We start from the raw sequence: 27,981 nt of genomic DNA on the forward strand, positions 1-27,981 counted from the left end.
TTGAAAACAGGGAAAGACCCAATGATGAGATAGCAGAAGACTCTAAGACTGACAAAAAAGAGAAAGCTGCATTTAAAAGAAAATACCAAGAGTCCTATTTAAATTATTGATTTTATTGCAACAGGTGATTCACATTGTCCAAGCCTAGTTTGTGTACTATGAGGCTACCAGCTATCCAACAAAGCCATGAAACCTTCAAAACTGCTTTGACACATGGAAACCAAGCACCTGCATTAAAAGACAAGCCTTAGGAGTTCTTCAAAAGAAAAAAAAATGAAGACAAAGAACAGAAGCAATTATTGAAGGCCACAACTTCATCAAATGTGTCTGCACTGAGAGCATCATCCTTAGTGGCTAACCACATTGCTAAAGCTAAGAAGCCCTTTACTATTGGTGAAGAGTTGATCCTACCTGCTCCTAAGAAAATTTGTTGTAAACTTTTAGGAGAGGTTGCAGTTCAAAAGGTGGCAGGTATTCCTCTTTCAGCTAGCACCATAACGAGACAAACTGAAGAAATAACAGAGGATATTGAGGCATAATTGTTAGAGAGGATTAATGAGTCACTATGGTATGCAATCCAGGTTGATGAGTCTGCCAATGTTGACAACAAAGTAACAATCCTTGTTTTTGTGCAATATATTTTTCAGGAGAATGTGCATGATAATATGTGATGTACACTTTTGTTGCCAACCAACAGCACAGGCGCAGAACTATTCAAGTATTTGAATGATTACATATCAGGAAAAAAAAAGGAATTGGTCATTTTTCATAGGTATATGAATGACCAGAGCAGCCGCCATGACTGGATGGCTTTCTGGTTTGACTACTCAGGTCAAAGAGTTTGCCTCTGAATATGAGTCTACTCGGGTCAAAGAGTTTGCTTTTGAAAATGAGTCTACCCACTGTGTCATCCATGGAGAAATGCTGGCTAGCCAAATGTTGTCACCTGAACTTAACAATGTTAAAATTATCAACCACATTAAAGTACATGCCCTTAACTCACATCTGTTTGCTCAACTCTGTAAGCAGATGGACGCAGAGCACACACATCTTCTCTTATACACAGAAGCGACATAGCTTTCTAAAGATAGATCACTGGCCAGAATTTTTGAGTTACAAGAGCTACACCAGAAATTTCTTTTAGGAAAACAAAAGGGGTTGCAAGATTTGCTTCCTTGTGTGACATATTCAGCCTGCTCAACAAACCCAATCTGTCGCTTCAAGGGAGAATGACAACTGTGTTCAAATTGGCAGATAAAGTGGCAGCATTCAAAGCCAAACTGGAATTGTGGGGATGATGAGTGAACATTGAAATTTCTGACACATTTCAAACATTAGGAGAGATTTTGAAAGAGACTGAGCGAAGGCCTTCTTTCTCCCATTTGGTGCATGATCACCCATCTAGGCTTTCAAAAGAGTTTGAGCATTACTTCCTAACCACAAAAGACCCCTGCAGAGGGAAGTAATGGATCCACAATGCATTTGTGAATAAGCCACATGAATAAGCCACAAAGCCACTTCGTGCTAGAAGAGGATCAACTGCTTGAGATTGCAAATGACGGTGACCTGAAAAGTATATTTGAGATAATTTCAAAAGTCCTTACGTTTTGGATTAAAGTCAAGGAAGGCTATCTTGAGATTGCCACAACAGCACTGACAAGCCTGCTTTTATTTCCAACATCCTATCTTTGTGAAGCAGGGTTTTCTGCAGTGACATCAACCAAAATGAGATTACCTAGTAGACTGGACATAAGCAACATACTTCAGGTGTCACTGTCACCCATTACCCCCAGATGAAACTCTACATGCAGAAAAACAAGCTCAGGACTCCCACTTATTCTATATTATTGTTGAGTTGTATAATTATTTCACTTTCTATTACAATGTAATAATAATAGAAATAAAGTGTGCAATAAATGGAATATGTTTGAATCATCCCAAAACCGCCTCCCACTTCCCAGTCTCAGTGCATGGAAAAATTGTTTTCCATGAAACAGGTCCCTGAGGCCCAAAAGGTTGGAGACTGCTGACCTAAACCTTTTTCCAATCCTGCCATTCCTGCAGCCACTATAAACAATCGGATTTTAAGGTTTTAACTTAAAGACACTGATTTAGCTTCCAAAATTCCAAAGATTTTTCACTGGCGCACCCTGGACAAGTTACATTAGTAATCTGAAAAATATTAAAAAATACTCCTACTGCACACAATATTTTACTATCATATATATTAGTGGAAACTCCATATGTTTAATCATATTTAATCAATTCTATCAGTATTGGTAATTCCATTAATAAAATCTTAAACATTTTCATATTTATTATTTTCTAGCATAAAGATATTCTGATTCTTTTATTGTGCCTTTTTGTTCTCTTTGCACTGGTGTTTGACTATGTAGAAGTATAAGTATATGTCATCTTTTAACTTAAATAATGGTTATTTCTCTTTTGCCTAGGAATCGTTTATAATTATATTTGATAAGAAGAAGCCTATAGAAGATGAAAAGTTTGAAGGATTACAAATAGGTGAATTAGGGAAGCCGAGGAAAGAAAATTTTTTAAGAAGTGAGGAGTCAGCACTATCAAATGGCATAGAAAGGTTGCTAAAGAAAAAGACTAATAAGTGTCAGTTGTATTTAAAAGTCCCCCAGAGTGTCTAAGGCAGGTTTTTGCTGTTCTCTTTCTAAGACATGGCTCTCCCAGGATCTGGTGTCCTATGCCTGAACTCCAGTACAGTGGTTATAATAATGTTATTTGTTGGCAGTTCTTCTCCTTGCCTAAACTCAGCCATGAAGTTGTTCAACAGATCCCTTTGAATACCTAAAAATTTTCTGTACTCTATTACTTGGTGAGTAACAGAGGCAAGGATTTTCCATTTTCAGAAAAGTTACTGGCAAATTTAGAGAAAGAGCCTTCGATCAATCAAATTAAGAACACATGCATAAATGTGTGGCTACACATTGTGAAGAGTGCTATTAAAAAACATTAAAGTTTGTTGTAATAACCATATCAGAGTCAAAATGCCATTCAGCAGTTTTTCAGGCCATGCCTTTTTGTGACTTTTAAGTGCAGCGATGGACAGTGAATAAGCATCGGTGAGAGAGAAGGAGAGGAAAATCCAAGCAAAGGGTCAGTAGGGCCAGTAACACAAAAATAAAGATAGAGATGAAGGCAATTTGAGAAAGCATATTTTTATGTCACATGTCCACTAATGACATATTCATTAGCCCTAAATCCATAAAATAGATAAAAATAATATCGTCCAAATACTAAAGGAGGTTAAAGTTATAGGTGAAAATGGCTTTACTATGATTTGAAGCAGTGCCATACAAAGTATAAGATGTTTGCTAATTCCTTTTTGGTTTTGTTTTGTATGTGGAGAGGTGCTTCTTTTATCTAAATAACTCAGATAATAATAACTATTATGCTTGATAAAGGTTTAGTGGTGCAATTTTCTATAGCGTCTGAGTGGAAAAGTAAAGTCATATCACCTTTCAGATGACAATTGTCAAAAGCCACCAAAAAATATACGTTATCTTTTCCTTGTAATTCTATTCCTGAGAATTCAGCAATAGCAAGTAACTGAGTATATGAGTAAAGATTTAACTATAAAGGGACAATATGCTTTATTCATAGTAGCTTATAAAAAAAGGGATACAGTATAAATATCTAGTATTAGATGGTAACTCAAATAAGTTGTCGGGATTCATACGAGTAAAAGTTCAAAACAAAATATATTACAAACATATATCTCCTGGCCAGGAGCAGTGGTTCACGACTGTAATTCTAGCACTTGGGGAGGCCAAGGCAGGTGTTTGAGGTCAGGAGTTTGAGACCAGCCTGACCAACATGATGAAACACCCTCTCTACTAAAAATACAAAAAAAATTAACCACGCCTGGTGGCACACACCTGTAATCCCTGCTACTCAGGAGGCTGAGGCAGGAGAATTGCTTGAAGCTGGGAGGCAGAGGTTTTAGTGAGCCAAGATCACACCACTGCACTTCAGCGTGGGTGACAGGGCAAGACTCCATCTCAAAAAACAAAGCAAAACAAAACAAAACAAAAATACACATCTCTTAGGATATGATATTTTCATGCAGTGATTTTGAGTTTTAAAAGTTATTATATAATTTATATAATATATAAATTATATAAAGAATTCAGGTTTATTATTATTATTATTATTATTAATATTATTAGAGACCAGGTCTCACTCTGTTGCCCAGGCTGGAGTGCAGTGGTATGATAATAGCTAACTGTCACCTCTAACCCCTGGGTTCAAGACATCCTCCGTCCGAAGTAGCTAGGACTACAGGTACATGCCTCCATGCCTAGCTAATTATTTTAAAAAATTTTATGCAGACAGGATCTCCATATGTTCCCTACACTGGTCTTGAACTCCAGGTTCATGATTGTTATATATCTATAATCTTTATTTTAGATAACATCAACATATGTTTCAGCATATATGTATAGACATATATGATGATATACTCCAAAATATAAAGCTATGTCTGGCTAGTCTATAACCATGTGTAATTTTTACCTTTCTATTTTGGCTTGGTTGAATTTTCTACTTATTTTATAATAATTATGTGGGTAATTATTACTAATCAAATACATTGGGGTTTTATATTAAATTACTATTGACCATTTTTGTGGAAAATTTCTGAATAGCAAATTCAAATATGTATAAAATTTTCTCCCACCTTTTAATTTGAATAACTATAAAAGTTCAATGAGACCTAGTTATTTATTTATTTATTTATTTTGAGATGGAGTCTTGCTCTGTTGCCCAGGTTGGAGTGCAATGGTGTGATCTCGGCTCACTGCAATCTCTGCCTCCCGGGTTGAAGCTATTCTCCCTGTCTCAGCCTCCTGAGCAGCTAGGATTACAGGCGCCCACCTCCACACCCAGCTAATTGTGTATTTCTAGTAGAGGCGGGGTTTCTCCATTTGGTCAGGCTGGCCTCAAACTCCTGACCTCAGGTGATCCATCAGCCTCTACCTCCCAAAGTGCTGAGATTACAGGAGTGATCCACTGCACTGGCCCGAGACCTAATTTATTTTTATGGAAACTTATTAGTAGTTGCTGGTATGAATTTAGCATTTTCACTTAACTTTTTAGTGACTTAGTGTATAAACATACAGCTTTCTTGATAAAGCAATAAGGAAACATATTTGTGATACAGGCATGTATGTCAAGAGACAGGAATATATTCTATACTGTTTAGTGAAATGTTGAGATGTTAAAGGTGCTAGGGAATAATTAAAATCAAAGAAGATAGATCTAGATCAATATTAAATTGCACTTAGTTATTAAATTATATGGAAATTTGAGGTAATACAATGATACAAAGGGGAAAAACTTATTTATGAATGAAGGAATAATGGTGCAAGGAAATAAAAATATATGTACAATAATGTCAAGACAAAAAAGAGAAAATATATCCTGAAAATGTCATAATAATTGGCTTCCTCATTTTCAATGTCTTCCCATCCCAATTCATCTAGCACATTTCCTTTAAATTACTTTTGTCAATTTCTCCTTTTATCATTTAACTTTCCTGTTCAAAGTCATTTCTTCACTTTCTATTACTAATAGGCTGAACTGTGACTGCACATTTTAGAATTTATGACCTTCAATAACCTGGCTGCAACCTATGTCGCTAGTTTGAATCACTGATACCAATCAACTTGTCAGAAACTATTACAGCATGTGTCATTAAAGCACTGCTTTCCACTCCTAAATCTCCTGCTGATAAATCTCTCCCTAGACTTCAAGAAGAGGGTTAATCTGGATTGCCCAAATTTCAGAATTTTTAACTTGACCACCATAGATAGGTTGATAAAGTTACTAAAGCTCTTAAATGATTAAAAGCATTTGTATATGGTACATATCCCTTTTCTCTTCTCTCAGGGCCCGCAAGTAGAGCTTTTTGCGCAAATATCTATACTCAGGACACTACTTGCGTCTAGATGAGTTCTTCCTGAAACATGGAAATAAATATGAATTAACTTCTTAGTTTTGGAAATATAATTTATACTCAAATTACAGAGGTGACATGGAGAGTCAGGTGGAAAAAATGAAGTTAATTTTTTGGGTTTCTTTGGTGCTTGGCTATGACTCAGGCTTTGTTTACCTGCAGTGATTCCTCCCATTTGGATTATCGAAGCTTCTACATTAGAATTCTGAAATGAATGTCTAGGTAATGAAGTACTTGGAGAGAAAAGAAAAGCCAGTCTTATTTTGTTCTTCATGTGTGTATATAGCTTCAAAGACTTATAAAAATAATGGACTATCAAGTTTCCCTCAATTTACATCATGCTCCTAGGCTTTAGTTACACCATTTCAAGTCATGTTACTGGAGACATCAAATCTTTTCTCTACCTAACTAGTGATCTTCTAATGGCCAGAGTATATGTATATTTATTTGTAGCTTCGTATCAACACAATGTAATGATGAGCACCTTAATACAAAAACAAAAGTCTATAGTGATGGGAATACATTTTATTTAAGTCACATATTCTCAATAATGAAGTAACATAATTTTCTTGGATTTCCACATTTGCCACAGACTTTTCTCTGCCTTTTGGTAATTATGCTTTCAATGTTTCCTTTCATGTGTATAAAACCAATAAAATAACTTATATGGGAACAGGACTTGAATAGACATTTTTTAAAGAAGATATACAAATGGCCAATAAGCACATGAAGGAATGCTCAACATCCCTAGTCATTAGAGAAACGCAAATGAAAACCACAAAGACATGCCATTTCACACCAATTATGATAGCTATGATCAAAAACGCAGAATATAACAAGTGTTGGAAAAGATGTAGGGAATTTGGAGCCCTTGTGTATTGCTGGTGGGACTGTACAGTGGTCGAGGCACTGTAGAAAACAGTATGTTAAATCTTTAAAACATTAAGTATAGAATTACTATGTGCTTTAGCAATTCCACTTCTGGTAATATATCCAAAAGAGGTCAAAGCAGGGAACTCAAACAGACATTTGTATACCAATATACAGATTTGTATACCAATATACAATAATCAGAGCGGCATGTTTTACAATAGATAAAAGGTGAAGAAAAAAACCAACCAAGTATCTATTGATGGATGAGCGAATAAACAAAATGTGGCATGTAGATAAAAGGGAAACCTTAAAAGGAAGGAAATTCTGTGCCACGAAATTACAAGCTACGACATGGATGAAACTTGAAGACATTATGCTAAGTGTAATAAGTCAATTGCAAAAGGATGAATACTTTGTAATTCCACTTATATGAGACACCTAGACACAAATCCAGAGAGATAAAAATAATATAGTCGTTGACAGGGTCTGAGGTGGAAGGGGGTTAGTGTTTAATGAGTATAGAGTTTCTGTTGGAAAAGATGAAAATGTTTTGGAGATGGACGGTGGTGATAGTTGCACAACAATGTGAATGTACTTAATGCCATGGAACTGTACACTTAAAATAGTATAAATGGTCAATTTCATGTTATATATATTTGAATCCAATGGAAAATTGATTGTTAAATTAAAAAGCAAGTAATAGCAAACTCCAAAAAGAATATTTTCAAATGGGAGTTCTACCTCTGTAGCTTGACTGAAAACAGAACAATAGGATGTCCCTCAGTAATCACTGAGATGGGAGATTTTTCTGTCTATGGTTTGGCTTTAGAAAAAGATGTGCTCTGGCATATGTATGTATAAGTAAATCAAATGTTTTTTGGCATCAATTTTTAAAATAGCAATATAATCTTATTGTAATAAAAGCCCAGATGTGTATACATATATATATATACACATAGACATATATATATATATATATATAGAGAGAGAGAGAGGGTATATTTAATATACTTTTTAATGATATAATATGCAGACATACCACTTTTAACATTACAACAATGTACAGATATCCATTATTTTATGTATTAATTGGCTCAAAACAAATTTATTGAGCATGTCGGCATATGTTATTTTTATCGCTCAGATGATTAGCATTCTTGAGATATGCAGAAGGCTAAGTTTAAATTAATAATATCAAAAATGATATTTGCTTTCTTTACTGTATTTGGGTACTTAAAATAACTTGTATGTGTTAACAAGTGTCTGTTATAGGAAGATAAATTACAGGTTAGAAACATCATCAATAATAATTTTACTCTCAAATTCATGTTTCTCTGTATAAAAAGGTTTCAAGCAGAAGGCAACATTGAGCACAAATGATGGTCCAAGAAAATGGAAAGCAGTTCCAGAAGTATCAGATTTAAAGAAAATCACCCCCCAGATAGGTGAGAAAAGATCAAGATGGAGACACTTGAGGCACAGTCAGGTTCCCAGGTGCCCTGATCTGAATCTGAGTGCTGACCAGTGAGAGGGCTGGAGAAGTGGCATAACACAGGCAGGAAAGCCCAAATGTTCCTGCATATGAAATTCTCTTGTACTTGTATTTACCTTCTAGCTACCTCACTTCTCAGTCAGTTAATAGCACAACATGTTTCTCAACTGCACTGACTGATAGATATCCTTCCAGACTGAATCCTTTTGCTCCAAGCAAGTTATGGCAGCCTAGAGATTAATAGACGTTCATTGTAGACATTTAAATAAGGCTCGGGCTGCACAGGGCCTCACTCTAAGCATTCAAAGAAGAGAAATTCATAGTGGGCAGGGTTCAAAAATAAAAATCTCTTGTAACAGATAGAACTTGAAAATACATAGCATCACCAAGCAAATTTTAAAAATAAATAAATTAGAAAAGAAACAATATCAAGGACCCCTGAAGTATGTATAACGTATTTTAAACTATTACATAAACATATATAAGAAGGGCTGACATTCAAATCATTCAACAAGCAATACCACACAGTCATTATTAAATAAGGATAGACATCCATCATGGTGTGGGAATATGGGTGAGTAGGACCTTATTGTGCCCAGCTTAACAATTTGGTTGCTGAATTAACAATTTGGTTGTGAGTGGTACTAAAGATATCAGAGGTCGGGGGTGGGTATCTAGGACTTTGTAATGATGGCAGAGGCAGGATGCATGGGTTTAGGAACTGAGGCAGTATAACTATTTACCAAAAGGAAGAAAACATTTCAATAATTTAAAAATAAATATGGCTAAACTCTTGCCTACTGGATGAATGTCAGCGTTGTATAAAGAATTTTTTTAAAAGAGTATTTTGTATGTTCCATGAAGATTTAAAATTGAACCTTAGCTGACAATGTATTCAGTTACCTCTTGCTGTCAGGGGCATTTTGGATTCCTAGAAGAGTTTATTTTAGAATACCATTAAATATACTCTGGAAGTGGCTTCTCTATTGAATGATGCAGAAAAGGCTACAACATTAAGTAGAGAAATCACTACTTTCAGAAGGGGATAAAGCCCAAGCAGCATCATCACAGTTTTTCACTCTTCTCCATCAGAAAGTCTTTCTATTTCAATGCACATTCTACTCAAATTTATTTTGCCCAATGGACTGTTAAAATAGAATGCATAAAACTTATATTCCAGCAGTGGTTATGCTGATGCCCTAATCACTGCTTTGCAGATAATATCAAACAGCAAAGGTAAAACTAGTCATTTTGCCAATAGAGAAAAATTCTATTGGAATTGATTACTATTATATGTAGAGAGGTCAAATGTTTTACATACATCTGCCTTGCCTGGTTAATTCTACTTTTACAGATTAGTTAGTCCTACTAAAGTAAATGGTGCTATATTTTGTTTAAAACATCAAAATTTCAATAGAATTTTATAAACACATGCTGCTGAAACTATGTACCTATTTGTAATTTACCTGTTGGATACATAAGATAAACAATTCCGTTTTGTTTATAACATACATGTTTGATCATTTATTTTAAAAGAATAAACAATCACATCAAATAGCATTCCAGCTCTTCTAATGAAAGTTATCAAAAACCTTAGAAAATTATCAAAAAGTTAGAAGAGACATGCACAATTAGATCATTATAGGAAATAATTTATGATGTTTTCATATATTAACATGTACATTTTTGTACACACCCCTCATGTCATGTACAACATAGTGTTATTTGTACAGCGTCATGGAGATTATGTAACACAAACACACCTTTCTACATAGATATTATATGTCCTAATTGTTTTTACATAACATTATATCAATACTACTATAAATTCCAAATAATATTTTAATAATCATATGCAATGTAAACCAAATATATATAAACCATTTGTAGGTAATCCATTTTTTCAGGTATTTGATTTTTCAAATGTTTTGGAGCTGGAATGAATTTCTTTCTTTATGCAATTTTTCTTTCGATACTTTTGATTTCATGCATTTTAGATGATCAGTCATAGAATTACTGGTTTATAGGCACTTTTGTAACTTGTTACCTAGTCCGACAAAAGTATTTATTTTAGAAATAAAAGTCTATGGTAAATAAAAGCTGCCTACAAATGTTCATTGTGGACAGTTCAAATAGGCTTACTGGAGTCATTCAGAGAAGACGAAATTTAATATCCCACCAGATTTAAGCATCCAAATTTAACCATAATTAACTTATTGAGTATAAATTTTTTATTGTTTATTTCAAAACCCCTACATGTAGGTAGATGACAGACAGGCAGCTATAGATAGATATTTTATTAAGTATGATTTTGGAACTGGACTTTGTCATTTGATATATTACAAACAATGTTGATGTATTTTTTAAATCGATGTTGATAAATGATTTCTAAGAGTCTTCTACTCACCATTGGCTATATCAACATATTCCACTGGGCAGATATACATATCTATCATGTAAAAGTACAAAATTGCTTGACAATGTGTGAAACCTCAGGAAAAATAAAGGTGAAAAATCCCACAAACATAATTGAAAATGTATCTTAAATTCAGAGCAGTTATCTAGCAAACTGAGGCATTCAAGGTAGTAATAAATACCTTAAAATTTTAATAAAGTGATATTTAAATTAATGAGACATTCCACCTATTATGGGCTGAGTTATTTCATTCCAAAAATCAGTATGTTGTTGTCTCAACCTTCTAATATCTCAAATAACTATATTTGGAGATACAGTCTTTAAAGGGGTAATTAAGTTAAAATTAGATCATTAGGATGTGCCCTAATTAAATATTGCTGATGTCATTATAAGAGGAAATTTATATGTAGACACATGCAGAAGAAATATGCCATATAAACACAAAAATGACCACTTACAAGCCAAAGATAGAGGCCTTAGAAGAAACCAATTCTGCTAATAACTCCATTGAAAACCAAACCTAGCATCCAAAAGTGTGATGAAATAATTTTTTGTTGTGTAAGCCACCCAGTCTTTGGTATTTGGTTATGGTAGACCTAGCCAGCTAATATATTGCCTACAATGGGACTTCGCTTTGGTTGGGGTATTCCACCATAAGGGAAGAGAACCCCAAGCTATATAACACAATTGCATAGACTTGAAATGCAATTTTCCAAATCAGAATCGAATTGAAAGAATTCGGCTTAAAAGATTAGGACCAGAGGAACGTGGAGATCTTAGCAGTATAGAGGAAATTAACACTTTTTTAATAGAATTTTAATATAATCTAAGTAAAGATAGAAACTGATTTATTGTTTAAGAAGTGTTATGAAAAGAAATTATAGCCATCATCACAGGCTATTGAACCACTTTAAGAGTCTGCAGAAAAATAATGAAGAATTATTACTTCCAAGAATGTAAAATAATAGGCAAATGTCAAGAGATGACAAAATGTTTACTTTATATGGTATGAAATGGAAAAAAATGAAAAAAAATATTAAACAAGAAAGCATATTTTGAAAAAGGAAAACATACCAGTAGAAGTGAAATGTATTTATTAGGATTTGAATCTTGCCAACATATTGCTTTTCACTCTTTTAATAAGAGTAGTTGGCAAATATTTTTTCCCATTTTGTGAGTTCTTTCTTCACTGTGTTGATTGTTTCCTTTGCTATACAAGGGCTTTTTAGCTTGATGTAATCTCATTTTTCTATTTTTTATTTGGTTGCCTGTGCTTTTGAGGTCTTAGATAAAAAAATTTTAACCAGACATATGTCCTGAAGTGTTTTCCCAATGTTTTCATCTAAGAGTTTTATAGTTTCAGGTCTTAGATGTAAGTATTTAATTCACTTTGATTTGATTTTTGTGTATGGTGAGAGATAGGGGTCTAGTTTTATTCTTCTGCATATAGATAACCAGTTTTCCCAGCACCATTTATTAAAGAGACTGTCATTTTCTCTTTGTATGTTCATGGTGCCTTTGTCGAAGATTATTTGTTTTAAAAGCATGAATATATATCTGGGTTCTCCATTCTGTTTCATTGGTCTGTGTGTCTGTTTGATGACAGTACCATGCTGATTTGGTTACTATAATTTTGTAGTAAATTTTTAGTTAGGTAATGTGATGCCTCCAGCTTTATTCTATTTTGCTCAGAATTACTTTGGCTACTCAGCATCTTTTGTGATTATAAAAATTTTGGGACTTTTTTTTTCTATTTTCATGCAGAAAGATGTTAGTATTTTGATAGGGACTACTTTGAATCTGTAAATTGCTTTGGGTAGTATGGTCATTTTAGCAATGTTAGTATGGTCACTTTAGCAATGTTAATTCGTCCAATCTGTTAGCATAAAGTATCTTTACATTTTTTGTGTCCTTTTTTTTCCCTCGGTGTTAAATAGTTTTCCTTGTATAGATCTTTTACTTATTTGGTCAAATAGATTCTTAGGTATTTATATGATTTACAGCTACTGTAAATGATATTGCATTCTTGATTTCTTTTTCATATCATTTGCTGTTGGTGTATATAAATGCTACTGATTTTTCCTTGTTGATTTTTGTATCCTACCACTTTACTGAATTCATTCATCAATTCTAACCGTTTCTTGATGGAGTTTTTAGATTTTTCTAAGTATAAGATTATGCTACCTGCAAACAAGGGGAAATGGACTTCTTTCTTTCCTCTTTGAATGCCCTTTATTTCTCTATCTTGTCTAATTACTCTGTTCAGGACTTCCACTACAACATTTAAAAGTAATGGCAAAAACTGCAATTAGTTTTGCATCGACCTAATAATAAACGCGGTGAAAGTGAGCATCCAGTCCTTAAAAAAATGACCTTTAATTTTTCACCATTCATTATTATATTAGTGTGGGCATTTCATGTATGGCTTTTATTATTTTGAGGTATGTTCCTTTTATACCTAGTTTGATGAGGGATATTATCATAACAGAATATTGAATTTTACTGAATAACCTTTAAACATATATTTAAAAATTCATGTTTTTGTTCTTGGTTCTGCTAATGTGATGTATTATGTACATTAATTTTCATATATTGAACCATCCTTACATTCCTGAATGAATCCCACTTGAACATGGTGAATGGTCTTTTTAATGTGTTATTGAATTTCTTTTACTACTATTTTGTTAAGACTATTTATATCTGTGCTCATCATAGATATTAGTTTTATTTATTTTTTTGTTTTTGTTTGTTTGTTTGTTTTTTGAGATGGAGTCTTGCTCTGTTGCCCAGGCTGGAGTGCAATGATGCGATCTTGGCTCACTGCAACCTCCATCCCTAGGTTCATATTCTCCTGCTTCAGCCTCCCTAGTAGCTGGGATTACAGGCACACACCACCATGCCCAGCTAATTTTTGTATTTTTAATAGAGATGAGGTTTCATCATGTTGGCCAGGCTGGTCTCGAACTCCTGACCTCAGGTGATCTGCCCGCTTCGGCATCCCAAAGTGCTGGGATTACAAGTATGAACCACTGCACCCAGCATTTTTTTCCTGCTTTATTAAGAGTTATTACTTGTATAAATTTAAAGGATGCAAGTGCAGTTTTGTTATGTGAATATAATGCATAATGATTGAAATCTGGGCTTTTAGTGTCAGGATCACCTAAATAATGTACATTGTATCCATTAGGTAATATTTCATTTTTCATCCCCCTTACAACTTCTTGCCCTTCTGTTTCCATTGTCTATTATTCCACATTCTATGTCTATGTGAACACATTATTTACCTCCCAATTATATGTGAAAGCATTTGAGTTTCTGTTTCTGGGTTATTTCACTTAAGATAATGGTCTCTAGTTCCACCCATGTCTGTGCAAAAGACATGATTTTTGTCTCAGGATAATGCTGGCCTCATAGAATGAATTTGGAAATATTTTCTTCTCTTAAATTTTTTTGAACAGTTTTAGTAGAATTGGTATTAGTTCTCCTTTGAATGTTTAGTAGAATTCAGCAGTAAAGACATCATGTTGTGACCTTTTATAATGGCTTCAATCTCATTACAAGTTATTGGTATATTGAGGTTTTCTATTTCTTCAAGGTTCAATATTTGTAGGTTGCATGTGTTCAGGAATTTATTAATTTTTTCCAGGTTTTTCAACTTGTTGGTGTAAGTTGTTCATATGAGAATCTAATGATTCTTTATATTTTTTATTTTCATTTGTTTTGTCTCCTTTTTTGTTTCTGATATTATTTATTTGGGCTTCTATTTTCTTCATCTAGCCAAAGGTTTGTTAATTTTATTTATCTTTTCAAAAACTAATTTTTAACTCGTTGATCTTCTATATTATTTTTTACTGTCTCAATTGTATTTATTTATGCTCTGATCTTTATTATTTCTTTTATTTTACTAATTTAAGGATTGGTTTGTTCTTGCTTTTTAGTTCCTTGAGGTTTTTTGAAGTACTACTTTTTAAACATAAGAATTTGTTGATACAAACTTTGTTTTAAGTACTGTTTTTTTGCTGTAGCCCATAGATTTTGGCATGTGGTATTTTAATTATCATCTGCTTTAAGAAATTCTTTAAATATTCTTCTTAGTTTCTTCATTGACCTGTTGGTCATTTAGAAACATGCTGTTTAATTTCCAAGTGTTTGTGAAGTTTCTGAGGTTACTCTTGTTATTGATTTCTAGTTTTATTCCATTGTGATGAGAAAAAAACACTTGATATAATTTCTACTGTTTTTGAATTTTTTCAGATTTGTTTTGTAGCCTAAGATATGGTCCATTTTGGAGAATGTTTTATATGAAGATGAAAGAAATATGTATTCTGCAGCAGTTGGGTGAAATGTTCTGTAAGTCTCAGTTAGGTCTCTTTGGTCTAGTGTGTAGTTTAACTCTGAGGTTTCCTTATAGATTTTCTATCTCTATGATCTGTCATCACCGAGAGTGGGGTGTTAAAGTTCTCTACTATTATTGTATTACAGTATATCTCTCCCTTCAGAGCTGTTAATATTTGCTTTATATACTTAGGAGCTCTGATGTTAAGTGCATAGGTTTTTAAAATTGTAATATCTCTTTACTAAATTGATCCATTTATCATTATATAGTGACCTTCTTTATTTCTTTATACAGTCCTTGATTTGTATTCTATTATCTGATATAAGTATTGCTACTCTTGCTCTGTTGTGGTTTTCCATTTGCATTTAGATGTGAGAAGCATTCTTGATTCTAATGTAGCCATGCATATCAATTTTCAACTTTATAATATTGTTTAAGTAACTGATCCTTAGTCCAAAGTCAGCAGATATTCCCTGATGTTATCTTTCAGAAGTGTTATTATTTTACCATTTTACCTAGATTGATTTTTATTTTTGGTGTATATAACAGTCAAGTTTCTTTTTGTTTTTCTTTTTCTTATACAATCCAAAAGACTCAGCACCATTATTGAAAAGTCAAACCTTTTCCACTGTTCTTTGTCATAAATCAAATGACCAGCTCTGTGGAAATCTGTTTCTGGATTTCTATCTTGTTGTGTTCTGCCAGTAACATGTAACAGAAGCTATTTGTAGCATATATAGGCAATAAATGTCTCATATTGAGAAGATGCAGAGAATACCTATAAATTAATTAGGTATTCTCTATTGAGTTTTCTCTATTGAGAAAACTCAATAGAGAAACGGCTTAAACTACTTTAAAGTTCATATGGAATCAAAAAAGAGCCCGCATCGCCAAGTCAATCCTAAGCCAAAAGAACAAAGCTGGAGGCATTACACTACCTGACTTCAAGCTATACTACAAGGCTACAGTAACCAAAACAGCTGTTTTGGCACCAGTACCATAACAGAGATATAGATCAATGGAACAGAACAGAGCCCTCAGAAATAACGCTGCATATCTACAACTATCTGATCTTTGACAAACCTGAGAAAAACAAGAAATGGGGAAAGGATTCCCTATTTAATAAATGGTGCTGGGAAAACTGGCTAGCCATATGTAGAAAGCTGAAACTGGATCCCTTCCTTACACCTTATACAAAAATCAATTCAAGATGGATTAAAGACTTAAACGTTAGACCTAAAACCATAAAAACCCTAGAAGAAAACCTAGGCATTACCATTCAGGACATAGGCATGGGCAAGGACTTCATGTCCAAAACACCAAAAGCAATGGCAACAAAAGCCAAAATTGACAAATGGGATCTAATTAAACTAAAGAGCTTCTGCACAGCAAAAGAAACTACCATCAGAGTGAACAGGCAACCTACAAAATGGGAGAAAATTTTCACAACCTACTCATCTGACAAAGGGCTAATATCCAGAATCTACAATGAACTCCAACAAATTTACAAGAAAAAAACAAACAACCCCATCGAAAAGTGGGCGAAGGACATGAACAGACACTTCTCAAAAGAAGACATTTATGCAGCCAAAAAACACATGAAAAAATGCTCACCATCACTGGCCATCAGAGAAATGCAAATCAAAACCACAATGAGATACCATCTCACACCAGTTAGAATGGCAATCATTAAAAAGTCAGGAAACAACAGGTGCTGGAGAGGATGTGGAGAAATAGGAACACTTTTACACTGTTGGTGGGACTGTAAACTAGTTCAACCATTGTGGAGGTCAGTGTGGCAATTCCTCAGGGATCTAGAACTAGAAATACCATTTGACCCAGCCATCCCATTACTGGGTATATACCCAAAGGACTATAAATCATGCTGCTATAAAGACACATGCACACGGATGTTTATTGCGGCATTATTCACAATAGCAAAGACTTGGAACCAACCCAAATGTCCAACAATGATAGACTGGATTAAGAAAATGTGGCACATATACACCATGGAATACTATGCAGCCATAAAAAATGATGAGTTCACATCCTTTGTAGGGACATGAATGAAATTGGAAATCATCATTCTCAGTAAACTATCGCAAGAACAAAAAACCAAACACCGCGTATTCTCACTCATAGGTGGGAATTGAACAATGAGATCACATGGACACAGGAAGGGGAACATCACACTCTCGGGACTGTTGTGGGGTGGGGGGGAGGGGGGAGGGATAGCATTGGGAGATATACCTAATGCTAGATGACGAGTTAGTGGGTGCAGCGCACCAGCATGGCACATGTATACATAAGTAACCAACCTGCAGATTGTGCACATGTACCCTAAAACTTAAAGTATAATAATAATAAATTTAAAAAAAAAAGAGAAAAGGCTTAAAGAGTTACCTCAAAAGAGAAGATAAACAAGTTGCTAGTAAACCTATGAAAACTTTCTCCATTATGTTAATCACCAGGGAAATTTCTCTTAAAACCTCAATGACATAACACTATAAATCAAAAAGAAAGATTAAAAATGAAAGAAGACTCACAATACCAAGGGTTTGCAAGAAAGGAAAGAAAAGATAATTATCATATTTTTTTTCTGGTATAATGTAAGTTAGTACAGATTATTGGAAAATACATTAGGAGGTATCTGCTAAATTCGAAAATATGCATGCATATTTATAGCAAAAGACATCTGAAACACATTCATATTGAAACACTGAATGCAACCCTTCAACAACAGAATGAATGGAAGAATAATTTTATGTTTATAAAATACATTACTACACAGAAAAGTAAATTAAAAAATAAATATCTGCTTATACCAGTAAAATGGGTACTACTAGGTGTTCAAAAATCTTATTTTATAAAGTCAAAAATAATCAAAAATGATTATGGATTTAAGGTATTAGAAGTAGTAAAATTAGTGATCACTTTGGGAAGGAAGGACAAGTGTTTGGGAGGAGCATGAAGGGACAGTTCTAATATTTCTTAGCCTGCATGGTTGTTACCTAGTTATGTACTCCAAAAGTTTTTAATAAATTTTAAAGTTATCTACATATGAACCTATGAAAAATATACAGAAACACCTATGACCAATGTATGTTTTTAAATTATATGTAAATAATTCTAGAAAACAGTTCATTAGCAGTCAATAGATGTAAGAAATTTCAGCTAAAAAATCATAGTGACAACATAGCATATGAAACTATTGAGGATTAAAGCAACAAGGAAAAAAGACATTTCTTAAAAATTGAAAGGCTATCAAAACAAAAGAAACTAACTATATATCAAGTTGTTCATATAACCGCACTGGATAAAAATTATTTCAGATGTTTTTAGAACACTGTATTCTTATAGTTTATTCTTAGCTGAATACATTTTATAGTCAAACAAAATGCAAATACATCTCAGAATTTATTCTGCCATCATATTTTTGAAAGTAACACTGTTATTACTTTGAAATTAGACATGTATGTTGAATATAGATAGATGTTGATGTAACAAATAGGTAATTATGCTAAAGTTAGATTTTTCAGTACAAAAGAATAAGGAAATGCAAATTCAAAATCAAAAAAATTGTATAATCATTTAAAATAATAAACATGAATTTTAAATATCAATATGTTTATGAATTTTAAATCCACCTTTATTATTTCTGTCAGTGAAATGGCAGTATGAACACATGAACTAAGCAGCCAAGATGACCAAGCTTAATGTCGTCCCATGACAAGTCCCATGTATCAACGCTGGCCTAGCTACTGTGCCTGTGAGAATTCAACCTGTCATGACAGATTGATGTTGAGCTCTGGGTAAGGTATGCGCTATTGCTCACAGAGACCAACAAGTCACTTGGTGACAAATTAAGCAGCATGTGTGTGGGCTGCTCCTCTACTTTGCCCCTAGCAAGGCCGTACACTATTAACCATCTTCACAAATCTTTGTCAGTTAGGCCTGTTGTCTTGCCCTTTGACCTTGTCAGTCTTAACAGTAGTTGCAGCCTCCTGGCAGTTAAGTGCTGACTCCTGACCTCTATCACGTTGGGGTCTGTCCCATCATCCAGCTTTGTGGCTGCCCCTCCTATGTCAGCCCTGGTCTGCAGAGAAAAACTTCTTCTTGATGTCAGTGTCCCCTCACCTCATGGTCTTGTTGAATGATGAGCCTTCTGGTCTTTCCCATGGCACATAAATCTCTGATGGGTTTTCTGACCTTATATAATACATCCAAACCAGAATGCCTACTTCCTTTAACCTCGTTCTTCCTTCTTCTGCCATCTCCTAGGGCAGCTCAGACAATTTCTCCTCACATTGCTAGCCATTGTTTTTCCCAGGCTTCCAAGGCAGTAGCAATTTTTTTCTATTGCCTGAATTTTCTCCTGGTGTATTAAGTCCTATGCCCTGAAAAAGGATCCCCAATTCAATCAATATTTCCTTACTTACTCTTATATTTTTGTCCCCTTGATAAAAAAGGCTCAAGATCCAATCCTAAGAATGTTCTCTTGACTCCAGTCCATAGATGCTGGCTATTTGTTATAATTCTTGGTATATGGTCCGCAGAGTCCTAATATCCTTCTGATAACATCAATATAACTTAGCAGTAAGCGGCCAGTTCTGTGGTCTTTATAGGCACTGCTCCTTCTGCCGCCCATATTTTTTGGATGTCACATATGCTACAGCAGTCCCCTCCACTGGAACTTTACCAAAGTAATTGCCTGTGGAATATTTAGCAGTTGAGACACTATCTTATGCCAGAGTAATCTGCACCTAACCTAGCAACTATATCCTACCTGTAATGCATGATGCCTGAGCCAGTCCCTAATTCCACATCTTATCACTTGTATTCTTGAAACCTTTCAGATATCACTTGTGTTAGTGTCAATCCTCTAAGAAGTAGATTCCTAGACTGAATTAGTTGTCCATGTGATTGATTAAGGGAGGAAAATGGGGAAAGAGCCAAGAAAGACTGGGAGAGCTACCAGACTATGATACAGATCAGATCTCAGATGAAGGAGAGTGATAAAAAAGGAAGATTGAGTGAGTATCGTACAGTGCAAAGAAGGTCTAAGAGTCCAGGAAGGCCGTTTTTAATCGAAAGTTACCTCTCAGTTTAATCTCATGTCTCCCAGGAACAAAATGAACTTAATATCTCTGCCATGCTCAGTTTTTGGATGAAGTCTTCTGTGAAGTGGGGCGTTAGTGTGAACACAGTGATAAATTACAGAGTACAGCAGCTAGAGCCATCAGTCAACTGACTGTACTCTCCATAGTCAGAGAACTTACAGGCACATATTCGTGGCTGACACATGTATAAATAGTTATGCAAATCTAAGTGTAGACATATAGATGTAGCTTTAACATATTCAGTATATTTAAGTTTAATTGTCAGGAATTGAGTAAATTTAATATACTGTGTCTTATATTGGACACAGAGATATACAATGTTTATTTCTGATGACCAAGTGTACTTATTTAGGTACAGTAATAATGCATTAGATAACTGAATGGAACATAATGAGTATCCAATGGAGGAGCAAAATCAGATGTATTTGGTAGGCCATGCAAGTATTCAGAGATGAAGCATGTAAGATAAATATGTACGCCAAGACTAATAAGCGTAAGGGCTAGCTACAGAAGAAAAACTACAAGCATAAGGATTTTTCTGAAAAAGGTCATTGGTGAATGAAAAAAATATGACACAGTAAGGAAATTATTAGTGTTTTGACAAGACATCAGTGTAAAGAATGAATCAGAGGAATTTGAAAACAAGTGAAGACAAATAGGCTGAGAGAAAAGTTCTAGGATGCCATGTAAAAAAAACTTGTGGCCATAGAAAGAAGTAGGCGCTTCTGTGTACATAAGGAGATCCACAGGTGAATTTCAAATATGGCAGTTTTATGATCAGAAATATATATATATATATAAATTCATTTTGTAAATATTTACTGAACCTATTCTATGTTCCAGAATTTGTCACAGGAAATTAGAAAAGTCAGTAAGTACTATAGACTAAACCTGGGCAAATAGAGCTTATGTCCTGAAGATAGAGAAATAAAAACTAAAAATTATCAATAATATATTTCTATGCTATGAAGTGGAACATGGTATGTGGGAAAGAGTAAAGTTGGAAAAGGGGATTGGGAGTGAGGGAATGAAAGTGTTCTTCTATGGAGCATAAATCTACTTATTCCAGAGGTTCAAGAGAGATTAAGGAAGGAGGAATAGAAGTCACAGAGTATAGGTGATACCAAGGAAATTTTCTGTAAAGAGGATCAGAGGGATATAACAGCACAAAGTTTTAGAGAAAGGTCAAGTCAAGGGAGGGTTTTTAGGATAAGATAAAGGTGACAGTATGTTGTCATGCAGATAAAATTAATGTAGTAGAGAGTAAAATCTATAAGACTGCAGAGAGAATACTCAGAATTACATTCTGGAATAGGCAAGAGTGAATGATATCTCACACGAAATTGGAAGGCTGTTCTTATCTAGAGCAACAGGCGAAAAGGCAGAGTGTATATGTCAAATGCTGGTAGATGGGTAGAAAATTTAGAAACTATGTATAACTAAAGTGTTGAGAATTGGTTTGTTTGGATATAGAATTTTAGGTAAGGGGAAATTTAGGAATCTATTATAATAATTCATGTGAGAGGATAAAAGTAAAAGTCAGAAATGAGTGTTGAAAAATGTTACAAAAGTACATGTGCAGAAATAGGTGGCAAAGTTGATGTAGGTGGAATGAGAATGAGGCATGTCTAAGACAACTCCTGGATTTTACCTTCTTTGACTGATGATGTGAAAATGCCAGACTTTCAGGTGAAATAGAAATGAAAGGTGCTCTGTGTTACTGCTAGTGAGTAGAGTGCGTAATATAATGACTTGCTGATATCCAGGAGTCATTTATGTTGGATCCATTTTAGTGGGGTTCAAGAAATATAAGGATGCAGATATTGTGATGAAGCTCTACATGGATATGTAACATGAGACAACAGAAGCATCAATATTTAAGGGAGGGCAGATGGGGACCTACTGAGAATGATCAAAAGCCAAGACAGAGGCAATAATAAGAGGAAGTTCATAATGGAAATATTAGTTGGGAAATGAAATTAGCACAATGTTTCTATAATTAGGAAATATTTGAGGAGTTCTTCCAAGAAACAATTACTGGAAGTGTAAGATGAAATCTTGACCAAAGTATATTAGGAAGAAAATGATAGCAAAGGAAATAAAATTCTTCTCCAAATCACTACTTGGTGTTAGTTGGAAACCTAGTTTTATGACTTTAGGCAGCTTCAAATTTATAGCAAAATATCAAATTCTATCAGCAGCATTGTTTTTCAGTTATCTCAGATATTTTTGTTCCCTATTTGAAAAGGCCCAGGGGCAATTACTTTCACTTGATTGTTGAGAGCCCAAGCCTGGCAAGATTCAAAAGCAACCAGGAAATCCATTCTTGGACATAGAGATACAAGTTTAGGTATCTCCTCTCTCCTACTCTGCCCTTCTGCTTGTACCCTACATGCATTACCTCCAAAAAAAAAAAAATGAGAAATGCAATCCAAATAAAATTTTCCTAAGAGTGTTCACCATGTAACAATGTTGAACTTTCCTTTTAGTCTGTATTTGGAGTGTGACTTACTGGTATGAATTCCTATTTTAGTACAGATCCTGCTGTTTCTAGAACTATCTGGACTCTACACAATTTACTCTCTATCCATCTGTTTCTACTAACAAAAATAGAGAGGTATCTATCTCTACATATTATCAAATTAAATGCATATAGGTTCATGATTCCAGATCACTTTAAAAAATAATTAAAAAATTAACATTACAAATTGTTTTTGCAACATTTTATACTGTCTTACTAAGCTGTTTTGTCATTTCATGTGTTTACATTATCTTATGCAAACAATATTCCCAAATATAATTACTACTCCGATTTAAATATTTTCCTTTGCCATTTAAAATTTACAACAGAGGACTAGTAAACTAGCGGTCAATCAAATCTTGAACATAGGAGATACATAATTTAAACTGATTCATATGCAATATTTATAGTAAAGAATTTGGATGCTAAAGTAGTATGCATCACAAAAATTTTAATACACTTTATATTATATTTTTATTTCTTTTATTTTCATGAACTACATACTAATTCATTTAATCAACTGCGTATTGTTATGTACCTGTGTGTGTTTATAAGTTTATATTATCACAACTTGAAAAATATTATACATGAGAGTCCTCCTTAGGTTGTTCTCTTTGCATACTTTTACATTAGTTCAAGCATTTAAAAACTAATATTTCTTTCCAAAAATCAATTAAATGTTACACACTTACTGGCTTTCTCTATATCAAGACCACTTTCTACTCCTCTCTAAAGAGTGCTGGTTACATTAATTGGATAATGAGGAAATTAAGGGATTGGCAGTGGAGTGGGAGGTACTGAAAATAATATAATGTAGTAGAAGTCGTATCTATAGTAAGATTTGTTGACAGAAAAAGAAAATCTTTAGTAGCAATGCATGCTGAGAAGTAGATGCCTTATACTTTACTACTTATAAATACTGGAGATCTGGCTGTGAGGGATAGACATAACATAAACCAAGATGATCACACTTCTTTTTAAATAAATGCCAGCTAGAACATTTTAATTCAGAGTAAATCTTACCTACCTGCCTTTCAGCTAAATATATTTAATGGAGATTTTGGCTATATATATATTTATAGAAAAGTTGACAAGTGTAAAACACACACTGTCGGTTCATAAATATGTCTAGATTTATCTTGTAGCAATTAATGCATATATGTAGTAAATAATGAACTTGAGTGTAAAAGTGATAGAAAATAAGAATCATGATTACCTTTGATGAGGCTTACCATGAAAGTAAGCAACAGGGTCTTCTCTCTGTGACTTAAGAAAGGTAAATTTATAAGTAAGAAGAAAGGGAAAGTGATGATATTCACATATAAGAACATGCAGGCAATATATAGTGAGGTGTAAAATGGCTTTTATGAGTAATTAAGTATATACTAACTAGGGAATATCTAAAAATAATGCTTAATAGCTTTGTTTCTTTTAGAAAATTTTTGATTTATATAATTGAAAATGAAAGAAAAAAAATGCCCAAATGGAAGCTTTTTAAAAATGGTAAAAAATAGATAAAATTTATTGATTCATTAAAATATTAAATAAAGTACTTTTATTCAAATATTAGTATGAGCCTTTATCCAATGAGAGCCTATTTTCTGTTTTCTATGTTACTATAAATAATTGAATCAAACTTGTTTATTCTCCTTATTTGGAAGTATGTATTTAATTCATTTCATTTATGACCCTTTAGTGAATATGTATATGTTTACCTATAAGAAAACAATCAACATTTATTATCTGAAATACTGTTTCCCAAAGAAATATGAAAAATCAAAATTATATCTTTAGTAATATCCCATGGTTGAAAAAACACATATAACAAGAGTGTTACTCATAGGCAGAAATTGCATTAAAACTAAAATTTTTATTTTTATTTATTTTTTATTTAAACCTTTATTTTAGGTTTGGGACTACATGTGCAGTTTTGTTATATAGGTAAGCTCTGTCATGGGGGTCTGCTGTACAGATTATTTCATCAAGAGGTGACTTGGCTGCTGTTAAAGGCATTCAGTCTCATAAGAGAAGCAGAGCACAAAAGTTTGGAAAATTTGCAGCCTGCCAATTTTATAGAAAATAATATTCCATTTTCTGAGGAGAAATTCAAGCCAGCTGCAGAAATCTGCATAAATAATGAGAAGTCAAATGTTAATTCCTAAGACAATGCGGAAAATGTCTCCAGGGCATGTCAGAGGTTTTCACAGCAGCCCCTCTCATCACAGGCCCGGAGGCCTAGGAGGAAAAAAAAAAATGGTTTTGTTGCCTGGGCCAAGGGTCCCTGTGCTGTGTGCAGCCTAGAGACTTGGTGCCCTGAGTTCCAGCCACTCCTGCTGTGGCTGAAAGTGGCCAATGTAGAGTTCAGGCCATGGCTTCAGAGGGTGCAAACTCAAAGCCTTGGCAGCTTCCGTGTGGTATTGAGCCTGTGAGTGCACAGAAGCCAGGAATCAGGGTTTGGGAACCTCCACTTAGGTTTCAGATTTATAGAAATGCCTGGATGCCCAGGCAGAAGTTTGCTACAGGGGCAGGGCCCTAATGGAGAACCTCTGCTAGGGCAGTGCAGAAGAGAAATGTAGGGTCAAAGCCCCCACACAGAGTCCCTACTGGGGCACTGCCTAGTGGAGCTGTGAGAAGAGGGCAACCATCCTCCAGACCACAGACTGGTAGATCCACTGACAGCTTGCACCATTCACCTGGAAAAGTCACAGACACTCAAAGCCAGCCCATGAAAGCAGCTGGGAGAGAGGCTGTACCCTGCAGAGCCACAGGGCTGGAACTACCCAAGACCATGGGAACCCACCTCTTGCATCAGCATGACTTGGATGTGAGAAATGGAGTCAAAGGAGATCATTTTGCAGCTTTAAGATTTGACTGCTCTGCTGGATTTTGGACTTGAATGGGGCCTGTAGCCCCTTTGCTTTGGCCAATTTCTCCCATTTGGAATGACTCTATTTACCCAATGCCTGCACCCACATTGTGTCTAGGAAGTAACTAACCTGCTTTTGATTTTACAGGCTCATAGGTGGAAGAGACTTGCCTTGTCTCAGATGAGACATTGGACTATGGACTTTTGAGTTAATGCTAAAATTAGTTAAAATTTTGAGGGACTGTTGGGAAAGCATGATTAGTTTTGAAATGTGAGGACATGAGATTTTGGAGGGGCCAGGACTGAAATTATATGGTTTGGCTGTGGACCCATGCAAATCTCCTCTTGAATTGTAACTCCCACAATTCCCATGTGTTGTGGCAGGAACCCGGTGGAAGGTGATTGAATTATGGAGGTGGGTCTTTTCTGTGCTATTCTCGTGATAGTGAATGAGTCTCACAAGATCTGATAGTTTTAAAAATGTGAGTTTCCCCACACAAGCTCTCTCTTTGCCTACTGCCCTCCATGTAATACATGACTTGCTCCTCCTTGCCTTCCACCATGATTGCAAGGCCTCCATGTGAAACTGTAACTCCATTAAACCTCTTTCTTTTCTAAATTGCCCAGTCTCAGGTCTGTCTTTATCAGTAGCATGAAAATAGACTAATATATGTTCTCATCATTTAGCTCCCACTTATGAGTAAGAACACGTGGTATTTGGTTTTCTATTTCTGCATTAGTTTGCTGAGGATAATGGCCTCCAGCTCCATTCATGTTTCTGCAAAAGTCATGATCTCATTTTTTTATGGCTGCATAGTATCCCATGGTGTATATATACCACATATTCTTTATATAGTCTACCATTAATGGACATTTAGGTTGATTCCATGTCTTTGCTATTATGAATAGTGCTACAGTGAACATATGAATGCATGTGTCTTTATGACAGAACAATTTCTATTCCTCTGGGTATTTACCCAGTCATGGGATTTCTGAGTTTAATAGTAGTTCTGCTTTGAGCTCTTTGAGGAATAACTACACTAATTTTCACAATGGCTGAACTAATTTCACTCCCACAAACAATGTGTAAGCATTCTCTTCCCTCCACAATGTTGCCAGCATCTGTTTTTTTTAGAGGGGGTTTCGCCTCTTGTTGCCCAGGGTGGAGTGCAATGGTGAGATCTTGGCTCACTGCAACCTCCCGCTCACAGGTTCAAGTCATTCTCCTGCCTCAGCCTCCTGAGTAGCTGAGATTACAGGTTTGCACCATCAAACACAGCTCATTAAAAAAAAAATATTAGAGATGGGGTTTCACCATGTTACCCAGGCTGGTCTCGAATTCTTGATATCAGATGATCCACCCACCTTCCAAAGTGCTGGGATTACAGGCATGAGCCACTGCACCCAGCCAAGCTTTTTTTCATATGCTTGTTGGCCACATGTATGTCTTCTTTCGAAAAGTGTCTGTTCACGTTCTTTGCTTATTTAATGGGATCTTTTTTTCTTGTAAATTCAAGTTCCTTATAGGTGTTGGATATTATACTTTTGCCAGATACATAATTTGCAAATATTTTCTCCAATTTTGTAGCTTGCCTGTTCTCTCTGATGATAGTTTCTTTTACTGTGTAGAAGCTCTTTAGTTTAATTTGAACCCATAGGTCAATTTTTTCTTTTGTTGCAATTGTTATTGGCATCTTCATCATGAAATCTTGCCTGTGCCTATGTCCTGATGGTATTGCCCAGGTCATTTTCCATGGTTTTTATAGCTCTGAGTTTTATATTTAAGTCTGTTTTGTTTTGTTTTGTTTTGTTTGAGACAGAGTCTCACTCTGTGGCCAGGCTGGAGTGCAGTGGCATGATCTCAGCTCACTGCAAGCTCCGCCTCATGGGTTTACACCATTCTCCTGCCTCAGCCTCCCAAGTAGCTGGGACTACAGGCGCCCACCACCATGCCCAGCTAATTTTTTGTGTTTTTAGTAGAGATGGGGTTTCCCCATGTTAGCCAGGATGGTCTTGATCTCCGGACCTTGTGATCCACCCTCCTCGGCCTCCAAAAGTGCTGGGATTACAGGCATGAGCCACCATGCCTGGCCTATATTTAAGTCTTTAATCCATCTTGTGTTGATTTTTGCATATGGTGTAAGAAAGGGGTTCAGTTTAAATCTTGTGCATATGGTTAGCCAGTTATCTCAGCACCATTTATTGAATAAGGAGTCCTTTTCCCATTGCTTGTTTTTGTCAGCTTTGTAGAAGATCAGATGATTGTAGCTGTGATGCCTTGTTTCTGGGCTCTCTAATCTGTTCCATTGGCCTATGTGTCTATTTTTGTACCAATACCATGCTATTTTGGTTACTGTAGCCCCATATTACA

At 34.9% G+C, this 27,981-nt stretch overlaps 1 protein-coding gene across 7 annotated transcripts in view; it reads right to left on the reverse strand.

Moving 5' to 3' along the window:
* The window catches only part of LOC130541532 (uncharacterized), a 134,373-nt gene that overhangs the window by 74,053 nt on the left and 32,339 nt on the right, over positions 1-27,981 (reverse strand). For 2 of the 7 annotated variants that reach the window (XR_008955591.2, XM_057302315.2), the window contains one exon: positions 23,961-24,010. The exons of 4 other annotated variants lie outside the window; for them this stretch is intronic. The gene's annotated coding sequence lies outside the window, so the exon portion shown is untranslated. Of the gene's footprint in view, positions 1-23,960; positions 24,011-27,981 lie in introns of those variants that run through there. One more of the 7 variants, XR_008955590.2, reaches the window with a different exon arrangement.

Source organism: Pan paniscus, chromosome 4 (genome assembly GCF_029289425.2).
Source record: "Pan paniscus chromosome 4, NHGRI_mPanPan1-v2.0_pri, whole genome shotgun sequence".
Lineage (NCBI taxonomy): Eukaryota > Metazoa > Chordata > Mammalia > Primates > Hominidae > Pan > Pan paniscus.